Genomic DNA, 19,059 nt, shown 5'->3' on the forward strand with positions numbered 1-19,059 from the left:
TTTATTAAATTTTATCTTCGGGATGTGAACAATGAGGAACAGGAAGTGTGGGTGTCATCCACATTCACAAACACCACATGATCACTTGCTCATAGTCACTGAGTCCATGGTTCCAGGATGATTTCAGGAAAACACTGTAGTAGTAAAAATAAAAGACCAATCTTCAGGTCCTGGCATCCCCCAAAATTTTGACATGTACTTTTGTGTCTTCAAGTTGTGTGGAGAGAATTCAGTTGAAAAAATCATGGCAAATTAGTCGGAACTAATTTTTCCAACAAATAACGATGTCTTCATGGAATTGTTTCTATAAGGGACAAAAGAGTCATTTGTACAAGAATCAGTTGATATCGACATATTTGGAATACAGCGGAAGTTGTATTTGACAAGTTGATTCTTTGAAGCACACAGTGGTGGGGGGAATGCCAGAGGAGCGGCCTGTGAGCAGGCAGGTCCAGGGGAAAGCAATCCTGAAAAGCAGGCGGGGCCTCTGAGCCTCCTCTTTATCCCTGCCCCACCCCAAACTCCAGGTTCAGCACCCTCACGCCCTTCAAGAAAGAGCCAGATTCACAAAATCTCAGCTGCCCAAATCCCGGGACTTCCCCACTGTTGCTGGCATGTGGGTGACTTTTAAGCTTGCAGGCCGAGAACACTCAAATCCGAAGGTGATGATGAAGTCTCGTATCCTTATTTTCAGAGCTTTAGCAGCAAGTGCAATTTCTCTAGGAAGTGGTGACCTTTCCTGAGGACAAACACTTCCCTAGAGCCCTCTGCAGGGCTCCCGTGACGTCCCTGTTCCTCAGGCTGTAGATGAGCGGGTTGAGCACGGGCGTGAGGATGGTGTAGAAGGCGGACACAGCCTTGTCCTGCTCAGGGGTGTGGTAGGCGTGGGGCAGCACGTACGTGTGCATGGCAGCCCCGTAGAAGAGGCTGACCACCACCATGTGAGAGGAGCAGGTGGCCACCGCCTTGCGCCGCCCCTCGGCCTCACTCATCCTGTACACAGCAATGAGGATCCTGGTGTAGGAGGCTGAGGTTACAGAGAAGGGGATGAGGAGCATCAGGAAGCAGCACACATACATGGCTGTCTCGTAGGCTGACGTGTCCCTGCAGGAGAGCTTCAGGAGGGCGGGGGCCTCGCAGAAAAAGTGGTTGATGTCCCGAGAGGCGCAGAAGGGGAACTGCATGGTGACGGGGGTGAGCAGGAAGCCATCTGCAGACCCTCCCAGCCAGGCTGCCGCCACGATCAGCAGGCAGACCCTGTGGCTCAGAGGGTAGCAGATGGCCCCGTAGCGGTCATAGGACATGAGTCCCCTGCCAAGGTCAGGTAGAGGAAGTGCTGGGCAGTGCATCCCGCAAAGGAGATGGCCCTCTGGCCCGTGGCCTGGTCCAGCAGCATCTTGGGCACGATGGTGGAGATGTACAGCAGGTCCATGAGGGAGAGCTGGCTGAGCAGGAAGTACATGGGGGTGTGGAGCCGCGGGTCCACGCGGATGAGCAGGATCATGGTGGCATTGCTGGCTATGGAGGCCACGAAGACCAGGAGGATGAGGGCAAAGAGAAGCCAGGGGCGCGGCTGCCGCTGAACAATCCCAGGAGGACGAAGTCAGCGTGCAGGGAGCCGTTGCCCCACTCCATGGCACTGCAGGCTGCACGGGAGGCGGGACAGAGCTGGAAAACGCCTGGCTGGTTAGGGCATCATGATGGGGCCTTAGACAGACCAAGGCTCACGGCTCTGAGCTCAGGAAGCTCGGAAGAGCAGCCCGAGCAGTGTCACCCCCATCAGCATTGCCCACTCAGGACCAGGACGCCCGCCTGCGACCTTGCCCTGGTCATAGGTCATGGTCAGAGGTCATGACGCAGCAGGTCCATCTCCCCTGCCACCCCCATCAGCATTGCACACTCAGGACCAGGATGCCCACCTGTGACCTTGCCCTGGTCATAGGTCATGGTCAGAGGTCATGACGCAGCAGGTCCATCTCCCCTGTCACCCCCATCAGCATCGCTCGCCTGCGACCTTGCCTTGGTCATGAGGTCATGGTCAGAGGTCATGACGCAGCAGGTCCATCTCCCCTGTCACCCCCATCAGCATCGCCCACTCAGGACAGGATGCCCGCCTGCGACCTTGCCCTGGTCATAGGTCATGGTCAGAGGTCATGACGCAGCAGGTCCATCTCCCCTGTCACCCCTATCAGCATCGCCCACTCAGGACCAGGACGCCCGCCTGCAACCTTGCCCTAGTCATAGGTCATGGTCAGAGGTCATGACGCAGCAGGTCCATCTCCCCTGTCACCCCCATCAGCATCGCCCACTCAGGACCGGGACACCTGCCTGCGACCTTGCCCTGGTCATAGGTCATGGTCAGAGGTCATGACGCAGCAGGTCCATCTCCCCTGTCACCCCCATCAGCATCGCCCACTCAGGACCAGGATGCCCGCCTGCGACCTTGCCCTGTAACTCAGAGGTCATGACGCAGCAGGTCCATCTCCTCTGTGTAAGGACATTCATCTCTCTCTCAACACCGTCCCACCCTGGGGAGGAGCCATCCTGTTGAACAGGGTAGAGTCGAGGGCGAGGCAGAGAGTGGCCCCAGCCTCCCCTGCACCAGGTTCTGGTCCTCACACTGCAGTCAAAGCCACACATCCAGGGCAGGTATTCGGCCTGCAGGGAGACAACCACGTGGACTTCAGCTCATCGCACCGTTCCTGAATCTTTGCACTCTGTAGGATCTGACACTTAACATCCTCATCAGGTGCTCGGTATTTGCCGTCAAAGACCCTCTGCTCAAGTGTGAACCACAGAGCTCTCGGCTGTGAGGAGCAATCCAGAAATCAGCAGCCGAAAAGCATCAACAGAGAAATAATATTTAGGATCAGGGGCTTTTATCTGCCCTCTTACAGCAGAAAACTATGGATTATTAACACAGAACTGATTGACCCGATGAAGTGAGTAAACGCAATAATTAATTTATCAGGTTTTAATAGAAAAGATGGAAAAATGAACGGGTTTATAGAATACTAGAAGTTATTGTCTCCCAAGGTATTTTACTCTTAAATTTGAAGTTAGATCATGCTCATACAGCCATTTCAGTTAAATAGCATTCTACCAAATAAATCACCACATGGGCCACTTGGACAGTCCATTTTGACATTGTAGAGTCCGACATTGTGCACCTGATGACCAGGAGCCCCGTGAAGCTGCTGAGCACCTGAAACATTACTTTAACTGAGGATGAGCTGCAGCTCTACGGTAATCACAGAGGTCTGGTGACTCCTAAATGTGAGGTCACTTTCCCCCACACCTCGTGAAATACGAGAGGACCCTCCCCACCCACAGAGGAAGAGAGTGAGACTTAACGGGAGCCAGAAACTTCCCAGGGCACAGGGCTCTGCTGCAGCAGGCAGTCTAGCTGCCTAGGCTGTGCCACGAGCCAGAGTGGACAGAGAGTGTCATGAATTAAACTCGAATCAAACCAGGTAGTCCATCAACACTCCACCCTGGGCAAGTCGACCTTTCAGGTTCTGAGCAGACCTGAAGACCTGTGCCAGCCTGGTCCCTTCCTGCACGGAGCAGAGGAGGGACGTGAAGAGCCAGTGTGTGTGGCTGGGCTGTCCTTCAGGAATGGCTTTGATCAGAATCTCCAGCGTTTCCACTTTCTCTGGCTGGCACAAGAGAGAAGAGGGCAGGGCAGGGAGAGGACAGGGCAGTGGCAATGCAAGCTGGAGCCCAGGGACGCACACGCGAGGTCCAACCAGGACCCTCTGTGCACTTTGCCACAGGCACCAAGGATGGGTGTCAATCAAGGAGACCCACCTCAGCTGGCCTCCACCAAGGAGACTGCTTCATGGACACTGTCCAACTTCCTCATCCTGAGACATCTTCCTGATGCATGCCCCGTTCTAATTTTGTCTTCTTTCTCCTCACTGTGCTAAACCTCTGGGGAAATTAAAGGCAAACACTCAGCAGCGATCCAAATGATGGAGAGAGAGAGAGAGAGAAATACCTCCTAGCGCTGACCCTCAGCAATTAAATGAGAACAAGCCCATGGAGGGCTGCCATCATTATTGCACTATAAATCCAGGTGATGACAGGTGGTCAGTGGAGACCAGGCACAGCGACTGCCATCAGTCCATGGGGAATGTCAAAGCCCAGGAGGGACAGTGGGCACAGATGTCTTCCTATCAGGGCATTGTCCCCAGCCCTGACCACGAACATTCCTGGAGCTGAACTTGCTAATGAGGCCCTGGAGCCTTCTCAGCCTTGCTCACGAAGGGAAGGCAAATCGGGAGGCCCCATAATTCCTCAGATTTTAAGAGCATCTTCCTCTCTCTCTGTCAGTGTTGTCTCATGTCCTACATTTAAACAACTACAAAGGAGGATAATAGCACTGAGCAATATATGGAAAACCAGAGAAAGGAAGGAAGCACCTGGAATACGCCAGGCCCCTGAACAAACAATGTTATTCTGTCCACACACAACTCTTTCTATTCTATTCCATTCCATTATTTCATTATTTATGATGGTGCTACAAATAGAATAGGCTATGCAAGTACTCTTCCATTGCACTACAATCCTATGCATAATTTAAAACTTTAGCATACTTTCAATCTGATATGAAGTTAAGATACCTTTTCTGTGCAGATGAGCCATGTCTGCTCAGAGTACTGCGATGGCCGAGTGACGTGACGTGCACTCTCGAGTGCTCCGTGGTTGGTTGACAAGCACATTGCTTCTAAGTTGGCTTATGAAACACTGTATCATGAGGTTGCTTCTCTGGGTAGGTGTGGAAGGTGGGTTATTGGGCTTTAGAAGCCCATCACCAAAGTGCTAGACGAGCTGTTGTCCAGTGGTGCCCGCCAACCACAGAGCACACTTGGACTCCCCGCTTGCCCAGCACTGAGCAAGAGCATCTAAATGTTCATCGATATGATTTTTTTGCAACTAAGAAATTTGAGCATGTTTTCATGTGTGTATTTTTTCTTTCTATTATTTATTTTGGGATTTAATTGTCCACGACACTTTCCCTTTTATATATTAGGGATTTCTCAAAATTGGCAAGCTCTACTTTATAGAATAAGGACATTGTTTTAAACGTAATATTTTTTGCAACTACTTTACCCAAACCATTACTTTTATTTTCATTTTATTTGATTTTAGGCCAGAGAAGTTCTAAGTTTTTATGAGTTAAAACATTTATTTTGTCACTTTTTACTCTGTGTTCATTGGTGAAAGTTATTCCCCATATAGATACTTGATTGCTGTGTAAAATTCTATTTTAATTCAGTTGGCATACTTTTAAAAATATGCAATATTTTAAAACCTTGAGAATTATTTTGGTCTCTGTTGAGAGCTCTGAAACTCTGCGTTGTCTGTAAAGCCAAGGATATAACCATTTGCCCTTTACGATCGCGCCCATGAGACCTAACTTCTAGTTCTGCCGTAAGCAAGAGTGCAAGTGAGTGACGTCCAGGGGCCTCCTGCCCCTGAGGCATGACCCGTCTCTCTGTGGATGAGAAGTCACTTCTCTCCCGCCTCCAGGTGGGGAACCTGGTAAGAGACTGTGAGTTCCAAGACCCAGTGAGTGTTAGGTGGGTCTTAGGCAGGACGCACCAGCAGTGACGGCCACCTGCCGGCTTCCCTCCCCAGCGTTCCTCATCTCTCCTCTGCAAGAGCAGCAGACCCAATTGCAAGGAGCTGGGGTTCTTTGTCTCTCTTCTTGTGGATGTTGTCGTTTCCCTGTGAAAAAGCTGCTCTCTGTCAAGACTTGACTCAGTCCTTGGTGACACCGACCTTGGAAGGTGTGAGTGCAGGAAGGCTGATGGAGACAGGCTGTGAGGACAGCCAGTGTCTCCTGGGAAGCAGAGTGACCCTCCTGCAGCCTATGATCCTGCAGATGATGCTTCTCCCAAACAGCGTTCTTATACGAAGGCCACTTCTGCTTGTTCAATAAAAGACATCTTATAAAAGGATGTCATTTGGGGATCTTTAGAATGGAGGAAGAATTCTGACAACGCCAAGGGACCATCCTTCATTCTGAAGTCAGAGCAAGGGTGTGGCCACCTTGGTAGTGATGTCTCAGGAAACCCTGAGAAGGAAGGCTGTGGCCTTCCCTGTCTTCTCTCCCGGACGCCTGCTTTCCCATGGCGTTTGAACTGTAATATCGTGAACCTTAAGCAGAATGGGGGTCAGGAAAACCCACCCACATCATTCATAAGCTTCTGGATGTCTGGCAAGCCTCTCGCAGACCTGGCACCCTCTGCCCTGAGTGGGAGATAGGAAAGCGAGGAGGCGGAAGCAGAGGATTTTGTGACCAAACCGTCTTTAGGGACATAGTGACCACAGGAGGTAGAAGAGTGCAGAGAGATCAGACAAGCCCCTCTCCCTAGTGACATTTTCAAATTATACAATCGAGCACGTGGTTCCAATGACAAAAACTCTCTCTGGTCTTCACACTGAAATAGATCTGCCGAGGATTTTCCTGAGCAGAAAATCATCTACATTCTGATGTACACAGTATATAAGTGAATCCCTCATGTCAGCTGACACGAGAAAATTTATGAGTCACGCTGATTCATAAAACACCTATAATTAGGATGATGAGACACGGCAACCTCAGTATTAACCAGTTTCCCTGGTTTTAATCAACTTTGCACTAAGTCCAGAGTCTCATATTTAAAACAATCTGAGACTGATGGATACAGGGTCCTCAAAGTTACTTACCTTACACTGTATGTAGCTTCCTCAAATCGGATGACCCGGATCTGAAGATCAAGTGCCTACTGTTCAGAGAAGAATCTTAAACTAGTACAAGTGATTTGTTTAGCTTTTCTTCTCATCTAGTAAGTGTGAGCAAGGAGACGCAGAACACAGGTCTTCCAACCAGAAGACTTTCCATGCTGTGAAGTGAAGCAGAGCGGAGAGGAGAGAGGAGCAGGGAGGTGCGGCAGGCAGTGGGTGGCCGTGCAGTCAGCCAAGAGGTCCGTGGCTTGAGCATTGAGTGACGTCTTGTTTGAGTAAGGACTTGGGGCAATCTCATAGGCCCTCTAAAGTAGACAGGGATGGGCAAACAAATCAGTGACCTAGAGGCAGAACAGCCTGAGTCCTAAATGCCCAGTAGCGAGCTTGCAGAGGTTGACAGCAGCTACATCAGGTAGGCTGCAAAACACAAAGAGACCAAGGGGCTTAAATAGGAGAGCTTGCATCATCGTGGTGGGCCAGGGCCCCATCTGGAAGCGACGTGACATCAGAATACTCATCCCTGTGGGTGTCTGTGTCCCTAGACTACAATTACACAGCTCACATAAATGTGACAAGTTTCTTCACCCTACTTTTCTTTTAATTAAGGAAAATGTAATCTTTTAATTTTCATGGAATTATAATAATCGTCCCCCATAATTTGGGTTGTGGGGGTCCCTGAAATTCAAACTAAATTACTTATCTTCGTTGACTTTTTTGGTAGCATTGCTTTGGAAGTTTTCTTTCCTTTTTCACATTCCCAGTCTATATGCATTCTTCTCTTCAAGGAAAATCCAAACTTCCCAAGGCAGTACTGCCTTGTCAAAGTTACTTCATGTCAGACCATCACTTAAGCATTTGCTTGGCATGTGATCTGCATGTCCTGCACATTATGAAGCTATCAGCATTGCAGAGCACCTACTGGGGATGGTATCTGCAATGTCCGCGTTACAATGCGTGATTTGCTGCAGCTTTGCAGGCAGAATTGTATGACAGGGTAAAAGCACAGGCTTTGGCAGCCACACGGGGGTGGATCCTTTCCTGCCATTGGCTTTGCTCTCCTGCTCTGTGCACAGAGGCGGCCCCTTCAGCTTGCATGGGGGTCTCCTCGCCCTCCTACCACACGCTTTCTGGTCCTGTGTCTTCACTTTTCCTGCTGGCCCATGCGTCCTCATTCTCTGTGCTGTGGACTGGCATGTGTTTTAAAATCCCGTTATCACCCTTCCTTGGTGTCTGAGAATGCAGAGGAGATCACTGCATGCGCCTAGTCCACCATCTCCACCTGGATTCTCTGCTGGTGTGTCCATGGACTTGGGCAGAAATGAGAAAGTGGGACTCGGGCAGCAGAAGCCAGATTTGGGCTTTAACGTGTTGTGTGACCTGAAGTGGCCCCAGGGCAGGGTGAGCTTGGCTTAAAGGTTTCTGCATGTGTCCTGAGCGCAGCCTAAACTCAAGTGCAAACCCTGGACCTTCCTCTCCTAACACTGAGCTGTGCCTCAGCCAATCCCAGGGGCCACCCTTTCAGCCAAGTTCAGATCAAATGGGCAGCAGCTGGACCCAAGGAACTGCCCTCCCTGGCAGCAAACGCCAACACCCATGAGGTGGAGCGAGCCACCTGGGCCATTCTTGGTCCAGACTGCTGCCCAGTCTAGGACTGTAGATAAAGTTGACGGAGATCTGTAACATAAGATTGCGGCAGTTCTGTTTCTCAGCAAGACAACGTTTATTTCTCTGGACATGCGCACTTGGGCCCTCAGTGCGAAGTCCGGCTTCACCACGAAGGCCACTTGCGGTGGTCCTCCTCCCGCTGAGCCAGGGTCGGGCCTTGTACAGTGATGTCCCTGTGGACTTGAAGTGCATCCCGTGGTCCTGGTGCTCCGGTTGACCTGAGACGGGGAGGCAGGGGCAGGTGGTCAGGAAGGGGAAGACCGGGGCTCAATCAGGCCTCCCCACGAGTGGCCACCGGGCATTCCTGCTTAATGCAGCTTGCAAACTGCCTGGCCAGCACTTAGAGGTTCACGAGAGCAAGCGCCGTCACCTTTGCTGAGCTGGCGCTCTGCCCTGCGCTGCCCACATGGAGGGCATGCCTGTGGGTCCCCCATGAGAAGTCCCAGGTTCCGGGGACTGTGCGCCCAGCGCCCCCATTTTTCTCTCATTTCTCCATCCCACTTCCTGCAGGGAAATTGTGAACTGAGAAGCGCTCCCTCCCGCCCCCATCACCCGTGGGCCCAGGGAAACCGGTGGCCGCGCCTCCCTGGCGACTGCACCTGGCTGGGTCTCCACGGGAAAGCTGGTTTCCTGGCTTTCGCTTCTGTAGACTGGACAGTCCTGCAGGGCTAACGGCGCAGGCAGCTGCTTTCCCGGTTCTGGCCAAACTGCGATTAAGTTCGTTTCCCTTCCCAGACGGTCTTCTCTTCCTTCTGAGGCGGTCAAGGCTAATGACCACATAAAAGGCTAAAAACCCTCTGTGTATGAAAATGCAGCCAAAATATACACAAAAACAAAACATTAAAACCCTGCAAAATGTATTTACTTCAAAAGCAAAAAATATTAAAAGCCATTTCCAGCCGGGTGCCATGGCACATGCCTGGGATCCCCAGAGCTTGGGAGGCTGAAGCAGGAGGATTGCAAGTTTAAATCCAGTCTCGGCAACTTAGGAGACCCTGTGTCTAATAGATGGTAAAAAGAGCTGGGGATGTGACTGAGTGTCCCTGAATTCAATCCCTAGTACAAAAACAAAAACAAAAAAACAAAAACTTTTTACATGTAAAGTGTAAAAATCTGATCTCAACATGGATGCATTTCAAGGCATCTGAGTGTCTCGGAGGCTGGGGCAGCCCTGGAATCCACTCTTCCTGGAGACCGGAGACCAGGACAGGCCCCGCCCCACCGGCCTGCTTGGCCACACCCTACTCTGTCCCCAGAGTCCTCACCCTTGAGCCGAGATGCACATGGTGCTCCGTGTAGAACTTCCGTGTAGAACTTCTGGGTGTGCAGTCTCCAGGGACCACTGGTAGGATGTGGTTCTGACCTGCTCCTGGATCTCCTCCTCCCTCAGGTGTCCGGCCATGGCCTGGTCATGCTGGGGGCTGGGGGCTCTCCAAGCTGCCTCTGGCTGGGGTGGTGCCAGGTCCTCTGCAGTATCCAGCAACAGCGTCCCACACTGTCTCCTGGCAACAGAGTTCTGGTTGGAATACACCAGCCTCCAGGCTTCGCCCTCCCCTGGGGGCCCAGTCCCCTGCCTCCACCCACTGCCCCCAGCTCCCTCCTCTCAGCGCCCCAGGCAGGCTCTGGACTCACTGCCCCAGCTTCTCCCGTCAGAACCTGGGTACTAGAGCTGTCCTTGGACGTCATCAGGAAAGGGCTCGCCATCCAGTGGAGGCCCAGGGAAGGAACTGAGGGCCGCACCTCACCCTGGACAGTCATTTCCTAAAAAAGATTTGGGGAGGGGTCAGGACCCTCTTGCACTTTGAAGCAGATGCCCAGAACCAAGACTATGGCTGGTTCTCACACACTCACACACACACACACACACACACACACACACACTCTCACACCAGAGTTTTCCTATCTGACAAAACCTTCTGTCCAGGGTGGTCGTACACAGAACCACCCTTTCCCTATTGAAGTAACTGGGGTGAGGTACAAAGGGTAGGAAGTGTCCCTTCGTGGTCCTTCCTGAGCACACAGGGAGTGCTGCTGAGTGTGTCCACACCCTGTGAAGCCCATGTCCAGAGCTGCCTCACCCCTGAGCTGCTCTCCCTGACCCCTCCACCAGTCCCTGGCCACCACCTCTCCACTCCCTGTGTCTGGTCACCCCGCTGGATGCTTATAGACCAGAGTTTACTTTAAAAGAGCCCAAAGTGGCCTCTCCCAGAGAGGGAGGCCCTGGCCCAGGGAGCACCTCTCCCTGACTCTCAAGCCCGAGCTCATCGCCTGTGGACCTTGTTCCTTGGTCCATTCCTGCATTCGTGACACGGGTGTCCCCGAGTGCTTAGGGCAGGGTGGGTGGTGTGGACGCTTCTGCAGGGTCCTGAGTGCAGCCAGCTGTTCCGGGGCTCCTGGCCTCAGTGCCTGCTCCTGCAGGCTCCTGCAGCTGGCTGACCAGCAGGAGCCGGGAGGAGCTGACTCTGGAAGAAGGACATGTGAAGCTATTTCTGCCATCTTACTGGGACAGGAGGAAGGGAAAGCACAGGCAGCAGCAGGAGAGGTGGGGTCTGGGGTGGAACCAGGGGTCTTGAAACTGACCTCAGAAGTGCTCCAGGTGAGTGTGGGAGCCATCCCCCTGTGGTCCCTGTGTCCACCTGCTCAGGTGACTGGGCACACAGTCCCAGGGACTGTGACTGGCACCCTCAGTAGGAGGTCCGTCTCCCCTGGGTGAGGTTTGTCCTCCATGCCTCCTGATCAGGGAGGCTGGATAGTGGGTGGGACTGGAGAATGGGAACTAGAAGGGAGGGCTGGGAGGAGAGGGGGCTGAAGATGGGGGAGTGTCGGGAAAGGGGAGCCAGACGAACAGCGGGGTGGCGAGTAGGTGGCCTGGGGACCACAGAGGAGGAGCTGGGCAGGGAGCCCCTCAAGGCAGGGAGCTGGGACGGGACCTTGCTGGGGAGAGGAGGGAAGGTGGGGCAGAAGCCGGACGGGGAGGGCTTGCCCTGGGCAGCAGGCTGCGGGCTGGCGGCCTGGCGGGGCAGGGCAGGGAGGCGGGAGATCTGGCGGGAGGGCGGGGGCACAGCAGCAGGGCGCGGGGGCTGGGGTGCAGCAAGTGGGGGCAGCTTCCTTGTCATGTCTGTCCAGGGCAGAGGCGCTCCTGGGTGGCCACGGCAGACAGTGCCTGAGCCCGTGCAGAAGGCCTCCCACAGTTCTCTCCTCGGATTCCAGGATGGAAGAAGGTGCATTGTGACGCTCCGTGCCCCTCCCCGCAGGTCCACTGAGTAGACCAGCCAACAGGGCACTGGCCGGGTCTAGGTTTAAGGTGGTCACGGGAAACAGCAGAGAGAGAGGTGCTGTCATAGCCGTCCATGTCCTCGGGTGATGGGCAGTGTGCCTCGGCGGGCAGGGACTGATCAGAGGGCTGGGGACAGCTCCATGCCTGGGCCTGGGTGTGCAGTTCAGAGGTGGGAAGGGGCAGTGGAATCAGTGCCCAGTGGATTGACCCACCGCGTTTCCCTGAGCCCTTTCTCCTCATTCAAATCACTGCCCCTGTAGAGGCAGGGAGAGGAGGGAAGAGGCGTCCCTCTGCAATGAGGAGGACGCTGGAGACTAAGGGGGGGCAGGCAGTGGGGTCAGAGCAAGTGGGACCAGAGCCAGGCATAAGGGCGTTGGGTCAGCACACGAGGACATCGAGAACCCACAGGCAGCCTGATGCGCCACGTTTCTGGGCAGGGTCTGGCTGGGCTGCGGGATCAGGGCTTTACTTTTGCAGTTGGCCGAGGGTCCCTGTGGTCCCTCACCTTGTTCCCTAACTCAAGTGCCGCTGTGTGACGATGAAATGACAGACAGGAGCATGTGTCCTCCTGAACCCGCTGTGCTCCAGCTGAGCGGCCTCCATCTTGACTCCTCACCAGCATTTCCCGCAGAGGACCCACCCCCGCTGCTGGGCCCCCTCCTCTGATCTCCGGGGTGCACAGTGGGAAGGTGGGGGCTGCTCCGGGGAGGTCGGCTGCACTCGCCACAGCGACGGGACTTTCCTGCAGCTGACTGTCCTCAGCACGCTCTGGCTTTGCTTGGAATGATGTGGAAATGCATCTCCTTGTTTGAGGACTGGAGTCTCTGAACATAGCTTTCGTGATCACAGGAACATTTCTAGAAAGTTCTGTGTTGTCTTCAGTGCCAAGAACACTGATCATGGCTCAACCTGGGTGGCTAACAGATCTGAGGACCCCCAACTGTTGCATTGGCAATTTCTAAGAAAGGGGTTCCACACAGAGTTATGGTTCGGTGACATTGGTACCTGCGTGTAGTGAGTGGCCCTGGGTCTTCACCTGGGAAAACAGCTCCTTACACCACACCCCAGTCCTCACTCCAAGCTCGGTCTCAGGTTGGCTCTCTGTGCAAATGCCAGCAGGGAGTCCAGCTTTCCATCTAGAATTTCCTAGGCAAGTGGGTGATTCCAGAGTACAGACCATCTTCACCATTGTCCACCTGTGGTTAAAGGAGCCCCAGGAGGGTCAGGTCAAGTTTGTGTGAGTCAGGACTCCACTGCCCTGGCCAAGAGCCCAGCACCACCAACATTAACGGAGGAAAGGTTTACTCCGCTCCTGGTTCAGAGGTTTCCGTCCAAGCTGGTTGACTCCCTTGTTTCTGGGCATGGTGGGCAGGAGGGCAGAGCAACGCCACTCTCCTCCTGGCATGGGGCGTGGGGAGACAGAGACAGAGACAGAGAGAGGAAAGGTCCAGGGACAAGACTGACCCTTCCAGTGCTCCCCGCAGGGATCTACTTCCTCCAGCAGGCCCCACCTCCTGCAGTCTGCACCCCAATAGTCCATTCAAACATGGCCCCATTGGTGGATCAGTCCATTGAGAGGACAAGCACCCACGGGATCCACACCTCTACACAGAGCTGCAAGTGGACAAGTCTTCAACACACAGGCCTTCAGGTGGCTTTCCAGATCCACACTCTACAGTGTTGTGTTCCTCAGGTCTTCATTTACTTGAATTGGAACACGGAGTGGAGAACAGTGTTCAGTTCAAAGACCCCCAAGCACGTGGTACTTGCGGAGCACATAAACGCTTCTCCTTGAGGACCCATCCATCACATTTATCTTGGTTGCGAATGACAAAATTCTTAGCCAAGATGAAATCATTGCTGAATTTCAAGTTTCGACGTTTGTTCCCAGTACCTGAAAGTTGCCCAATGGAGCAGAGTGAGCTTCAGGGTGCCACAGAGTTCAGTGGGGACTTCACACAGCCATCAGAGCCTGTGTGGGCAGCGCTGTTAGCTGGGGGGACAATGCAGACTGTCAGTGGGGAAGCTGAGCGATGGGCAGGAACCTGGGCCTGCACTTGGCTCAGATCCCTCTGGAAACCATGTGGACCTGGAAGGCTCACCGAATCCGTCTGTTTCCTGCACTTCCAGATTAAATGTTGAATATGCACTGCTTCTAAAGAGTGTATGCGTGCAGGTAGGTTAATGGAGGTGAAGCCTTAAGAGGGAAGGCAGGTCCTTCAGAGGCACTCTACCTGTTCACTGAGCACAGAGGCCTGAGGGAGACCCAGGGAGCTGTCGGACGCAGATGGAGGTGCGGCGGCTCCAGGCAGTGGAGAAGGGGCTTGCTTTTCAGTTTGAACTCGCGTCTGGTGCTTCACAGCTCACACAGAACATCAGCTGCATCTCCTGAGACCTGACAGCAGCCCGGTGAGGTGACCCGGGAAGAGCTCTGCCTCCTGTTCTCCTGTGGGAATTGATGTGCACAGATGGTTGACTTGCAGAATCACAGCACTGCTGAGGCACAGACCTGGGAGGGTGGATGCACTTAGTGCCCCCAGGACAGGGCTCCTGAGTAACTGAGGCCCCTGGATCCTGTCCTGACCCTGGCCCTAGGACATCCCTCCTGCCCTTTCTCAGATCTGTCCCAAGGCTACCGGGAGGCCAGAGCTGATGCACCAGAGGAGGGAAGGGCAGGCAGGTCCCAAAGCAGAAACCATTGCTTTTTCTCTCCATTTCCACCCCGACCCCAAACATGGCACCCTTCCTGCACGGGAGGAAAGAAGTGCAGATGTGTGGCAGTCCTCCCCCACGGTCCTCACACTGCCCGCGGCCTCTCAGTGAGTGCTCAGGGTGAGCCGGGGACCACGTTCAGGGTCCAGTGTCCCCCTGTGCCCCGAGATGGCTCAGACTTTGGGACATGCCAGAACTACTGTCACATGGGTTTTCAATAGTGAATGACCTTACCTTCGATTGATAAACCCTTGCATCGCCTGTCAATTAAATAACATAGATTGTGTGTGTGTGTGTGTGTGTGTGTGTGTGTGAGAGAGAGAGCCGGCTTTCACCTAATGAGGACCTGCATCTGAGAACTCGCTTACTTGAGGGACAGCTGCTTAGCTGCTTTCCGGGCACCTGATTCCACCCATGGCTTTCCCATCTCTGGAGGACAGACTCCATACAATGCTCCAGATTCAACAGACTTGCAGGTGTGGCCTTACCATTTTGTCCTTCTGTGTAACCTCGTTAACCAGCCTCTACTGTGTGGACATGCCCCCAGCCATTCACAAACCTTCAAAGTTGAGTCACTTTCCCTTCACTCTCTTTTCTTAAAGGCTGGCAGTGCCTCCCAGACTGGACTCCATGTGCATGCCTCCTCTGGGCTGAACTGGGGGTGCCCTGCTCTGGATCTGTGGAGGCCCAGTGCCTGGTTCCTCCACTCAGGAGTGAGTCAGGAGAAAGGAGAGGTTAGGATGAGGGCTGAGTAGGGAGGAGCTCACCTGCACTCTGCCGGTGGGGGGTTCTGTGGAGCCACTCGTGCTGTGAGTACGATCGACACTACTCTCTTACAGCAAGGACACGTGGCAGACTGCCAGAGAGGGGTAGGGGGATGGCAGGCAAGTCTGCCTCCAGAGTGGCACTGCCTGAGCACAGGCAGACTGACGTCACCATGGGTCCTTCACTCCTGCAGTGCCGCGTCTACTTCCTACCTCTCCAACACTTGACACGGTTCTGTTGGAGCAGAGGATTCAACACTTGACACGGTTCTGTTGAAAGATCATCCTCCCTCTTGGGGGCCATAGGCATGGCATGTCTCCATGTGCAGTTGCTTTTAATACTAATCATCAGTGCATCCTTAGATTCAGATCATAGAGAACACTGGGGAGATTTCGTGGTGCTGGGACTCAAAATAACGTACAGTAAAGTTTAATATTAATACTTAGATGAAATCATAAATAAGCAATGATGATTTGCTCAAATTTGTAAGGAGCCTGTGATTTCTTTTAGTGTACAAATTCCCTAAGTGTTACATATAGGTATGTGAGAGTATCCCTCTGAGCTTTGATGTGGTGTTTGGTCTTCATTGCTTTCTTAGTGTTTATGATTAAGTTTAAGGATATTTTTCCCACTTAATAAATAAATAGGTTAATCATAGGTGCAATTTGTATTCTTCCTATGTCTAGTTAGAGTTTTAGTCCATCGTTGAGTACATGAAATAGAATAAATATTAACTATAAGCTGATTCCTCTATTCTCTGTTAGTAATAACAAAAACTTTCCACTGTTAATAACTAACATTAGAGTTCTTGGAAGGGGTGATTTTTACAGAAACTTAATGATGTGTTCTTTAAGGAAAATTAAAACTAAATGGAGCACGGTGCCCTCTACCTTGCTGGGAACTGTTTTTTTTAAGCTATCATACAGTAAAAACATGTTTCTTGAATAAGATCATTAATTACACTCTTGAAGATTTTTTACTTAACATTTCCTTGTATGAACCATGAAATGATGTAATCAATACCAAAGAAAAAACATACGAAAAGACTCTGTGAACAATAAAGATTCAGACTCAGTCTCAGATCACTTGGTGTCTCTGTGTGCTGTTTCTCCCCTGTGCCGACGCCTCCCATCCACCTCGGACCCCCGACTGCTGCTAGGCTGGACCCCGGCACTGCAGGAACCACAGTCTCATTCATTATCGTGCCACTGCCTGTTTCCAACTCCCTTCCTCAAGTACCTACTGCCAGGGCAGGGCTGGCAAGAAGGAATGGAGACCAAGTGCCCAGGCCTGCAGCAGGCTTCTTACTGCTGCGACTGCAGCACCTGCTACTCCACCCCAGGTGCTTGATTTAAACGGGCACCGCCTTCCCTTCCTCTTGCCCCTTCCATAACCATGCAGGAGGCGATGCCAACCTTCTCCTCCTCCATGTCCCAGGTCGCTCAAGGACACAGACCCTGGGGTGGCACCAGCAGGCCTGAGACACAGCCGTGTCTCAAGGCTATGAAGGAAGGAGGACCCTGGCAGGACACAGCTGGAGTTCAGTCTTCATGTCTCCTCTATAAGCCCCACTGACCCCCTGAAAGTTAGAATTTCAGCCTTTGGGATGAGGGTCCCCTGGGAGTGCCTCTTTGCTAGCAAAGCAATATCACTTCTTTTCCCTTTTAAAATATCTTCTCCTTGTTAGTAGTTTGTCATCTGGGACAAGGAGCAAGCTTCTGGGCTCACCGTTGGTGAACCAGACGGGACCTGGGAGTGTCCCCGTTCCCACGTTCTTGGGCACGTATGGCACTCTGAGTGACCCTCTGCTTCCATGCAGAGTACGCAGGTGGCTGTCAGCTTGCTGAGACCTCTGCTAGACAGCTGGGAGGGGGCCGTTTTCCTGGGTCTGACTGGAGGAGCTGTTCCCATAAGGGGAGGGACTGAGGGACTCTCCCAGCATCACTGGGTCTAGGTCGAATAAAAGGAAACTGAATACAGTAAACATGTGACATCCTGGTCACCTGGTGAACCTCCCGTGAGGAAGCATGTCATGTCTCTTGATTGCACATGGCTGGCTTCCCACTGCTGGAACATCTGGTCCCCTCCCTCCATGGGACCTTCTGGTAAATCTTTCTGGACCATATGCGGCTCCAGTGTGTAGATGGCAAGGTCAGGTGGGAGAAGGGGGTCAAGGGATTCTCCCCTTCCATAACACTGACCTACTACAGAGGTATTCCTTTCTTCAGCCTGGGTTTCAGGGTTTCCTTTGCTTTCCTAACTTTGTGGGTATTTTGGGGTTGTCTTTTTCTTTGGGTGGACGGGGGGACTGATCCCAGAGGAGTTGGCCACTGCCCACCTGCCAGCCTCTTTTGCCTAAGGGAGGAGGAGGGCTGCTGGCCAAAGAGGACATGCCAGTGGTTTGGGCACTGCTAGACTATGCCCTGGGCACAGGAGTGGTGTCCCCTTTGTAACCTGACAGGATCCCCCATCTGGCCCGGGCCGGTGGAGGGAGCAATTCTTGCTGTGACAGCTTCCAGCTGATGAAAATGGCAGGACGAACAACCGTGCATGAGAAAAAGGGAATGAAACCCCAGCTGTGACTTGAAAACCAGCAGCTAAAGTAAAGACAAAGAAAAGTGAAAATCTGGAGCCTCTTCCATTGGACTCTGCAGCTGGGACAAGAGCAGTGGCTGTTACACCAGCTGAGTAGCCACAGGGCCCAAGGACGCGTCATGAACGCCAGAGGCCTGGGCTGCAGCGGCTCTGCAGGAAGTGAGGTCCAGCCCAGGGGATGTCGAGGAGCACCTGTGCGGCCTCCCACCTGGGACCAACCCCAGGCCGGGCTGCAACCAGAGGACGGTGCAGCCAGGCAGAGGCCAGGGCACCTGAGCCGCGCCTCCTGCTCTCACTGCTCCCCCACCTCATGGCCCTGAACCAGCAAGCCCTTCTCCTGCCCGTGAGCACTTCTGTGGAGCCCTCCTGCTGCCAGCGCTCAGCAGGCACCAGGGTCTGCGGGAGTCCCATGCCTGCAGGTGACTGCCCCTTGGTCCTCAAGCTTTGTCCAAGAATAATAGCGTAAAATCTCAGTCTGGTCAATGTGATATTCATTGGACACAGTGTCCTGGACATAAGAAGGAAGCGTCAGCGGGCGGAGGGGCTGTTGACAGGAACCCACAGAGTGGTTGCCCTTCTCTCTGAGGTGCATGATCCCTGGGAGGAACAGAGACAAGCGCCCACATGAGCTGTGCAGCCCTGACAGGGGGGCTTCCAGGAATCCTCAAGGAAGGGACGACCACCCTCCATACAACCAAGTCTTCCTTGAGAAAAGACCCAGGGAGCGCTGGGTGCCATGGCAGTGGGGACTCACTGAGAGTCAGTGGCATCCTGATAGGAAGAGTGACCTGACAGGCTCAAGGGCAACCTTTGCTCCACACCTTGGATGCAGACAGGGAGAGAGAGATGAAGGTACAGCTCTGTGGATACAAGAAACCCGTCTGCCGTGCTGCCAATGGCTCTCCTCCAGTGGGTGGAGAAGCAGGCTTAACCTGAGCCCGGGAAAACACACCGTGTGTGGGAGACCCTTCCTGGTGCCTCCTGGAGAGGGAAAGTGTGGACACAGGCAGAGAATCTAGAATAAGACCACGTGCCCGGAACGAGGGAAGTTTAAACGCTGTACAGGAGTGTGCTCCTTCCCAGTCACCAACGAGGTGGGAATCCCCTGTCCACTCATTTTAGTAAGAGTCCAGAAGAGGATAAAGGACAACAGGTGAAACCTTCAGTTCCAGGACCTCAGACATCGCCCACACTCAGCAGGAAGCAGCTTGGAGATGTCATCACGCACGTTCCCACAGAAATGGAAGGTAGAAATTGACGGAAAACACACCAGGGTCCACTTCACACTCTCAGGGAAGACCTTGCTACTC

At 53.1% G+C, this 19,059-nt stretch overlaps 1 pseudogene; it reads right to left on the reverse strand.

The window, feature by feature from the left end:
* Positions 1–719: 719 nt before the first annotated feature.
* On the reverse strand, positions 720–1,635 carry LOC124973455 (olfactory receptor 2T27-like; annotated as a pseudogene).
* Positions 1,636–19,059: the final 17,424 nt, after the last annotated feature.

This window comes from Sciurus carolinensis (assembly GCF_902686445.1).
Source record: "Sciurus carolinensis chromosome 19 unlocalized genomic scaffold, mSciCar1.2 SUPER_34, whole genome shotgun sequence".
Lineage (NCBI taxonomy): Eukaryota > Metazoa > Chordata > Mammalia > Rodentia > Sciuridae > Sciurus > Sciurus carolinensis.